Source organism: Numenius arquata, chromosome 9 (genome assembly GCF_964106895.1).
Source record: "Numenius arquata chromosome 9, bNumArq3.hap1.1, whole genome shotgun sequence".
NCBI classification, from domain to species: domain Eukaryota; kingdom Metazoa; phylum Chordata; class Aves; order Charadriiformes; family Scolopacidae; genus Numenius; species Numenius arquata.
The window spans coordinates 17,230,399-17,232,176 of record NC_133584.1 but is presented as its reverse complement, the minus strand read 5'-3'; positions in this window follow the sequence as shown (position 1 = coordinate 17,232,176).

Genomic DNA, 1,778 nt, shown 5'->3' with positions numbered 1-1,778 from the left:
CCTTCCGCGGGGCGCGGCGGGCGCTGCCGGCTGCCCCTTCCCCCGGGTGTGCCCAGCCCCGCCCCGGTGTCTGCCGGGGGAGGAGGGCGGCGGTGCTGCAGCCTGGGCCCCCGGGGGACACCCCCGGCACCGCGTATTTTGTGCCCTCAGGGTCTGAGGGGGCGCGCAGCGGGGTAGCCCCGAGCCCCGCTGCCTCCTGCCGGCGCCCTGCGCCCTGTCCTCAGGTGGCACAGTGGGAGTGTTTGTCCCGACCATGAATGAACTCAGTGTCACCGTTTGTGCAACCGTGTAGAGCTTCGCCAGCGCTCAAAAAATAGTAACGCTACTTTAAAATTTCTTCTTTATTTAAATTCTAAAGTAAACTGAGAACGCTTCGTTTTGTTTACCAGTTGGTAATCTTGACCCATTTTAGTAGCCTTTTCACTCTGGCTGTGAAAGATACTCTGTAAAGGGCTGTGGCAGAGCGCACAGTAATGAACTCAATACTTGTGTGTTTGTAGGATTTGGGCCAAAGTTGTTTGACTGAGAGAAGAAATGAGAAGTTAAGCCAGTACTCTTATTGAACACAAGAAAACTCGACATTTTAAAAACTGTTCACTGAAACCACATTGTTAGTGCTGTTGGGTGATGATATACCGATTATCGTGTCAATAAAGGATAATTTATCTTTTACAGATTGTTTTAAGAAGAGCTTGCCCCTCTTCCTGCTTTAAGTGCTTCTCCCCGCATACACCTCTTGCAGGAGAAGGTAAGTCCGTAGTGAAGTGTTGAGGCACAGCCAACTGAAGGAACTAAACTGACTGGAGGAACTAAACAGAGAATGTGCTGCATGCAAGGCAGAATATAACCCTATTATCTTATTTTTAGCTTGTTTATTAAGCACTTAACATTACTATTCTTGCAAAGCACAAAGAAAGGCAGTCCCACTCCCAAAGCTTTAATGAAGTGCTGTGGATTAGAGAGGATGCTCTGAGGTTTAAACAGAAAGAGGATGCTGCAGTTTAGCTGATGTAATACCTGTACTGCAGTAATACTAATGTAATACCTTTCTGCAGTGCTGGATGAAGAAAGCACCAGAATAACCTGGGTCCATGCTTGCTAAATTTCCAAGAGGATTTGTATGGGAGAGGTGCAGCTGCTATTGGGACATCCCAGATCTTTGGAGGCAGCCTGCAGGATGGCTGGTAAGAGGTGCCAGCAGCGTTCCCGTGTGCACAGAGGCAATGGAAGACAGCAAAGAGCAGAAGCTGAGGTGTGTGCGGGTTTTGCAGGGGCCCAAGTCTTGTATGAGTGCACGTGTGTCGGCAGCACCACATCCCCCAGTGGGGCCAGAGGAAGGAGCAGGACACATGTAGACAAGACTTTGGTGAAGGATTGGGGCAGGGAGTCCAGTCCACAGAAAGGGGGCTGTGGAAACAGAGAAGATCCTGGTGTGGTCAGAGCAGAGATAATATTTGCAGTTGTGTTTTGAACTGATTTGAAGTGACAGCAATGGGAAATAAGAAAGCTAAAGAGGAGACACTTACTCTATGACCGACAGGATGCTGGTTAGCAGCCAAAAGTTTAACCACTACCACTAGGTATACTGGTTTTAGTCACGGAGGTAATGTAATGTTCATAAAAATTGCTAGATGTGGAAGTCAATGTATATGACTGTGGTGGGTTGACCCTGGCTGGATGTCAGGTGTCCATCAAAGCCACTGTATCGCTCCCCTCCTCAGCTGGACAGGGGAGAGAAAATATAATGAAAGGCTCGTGGGTCAAGATAAGGACAGGGA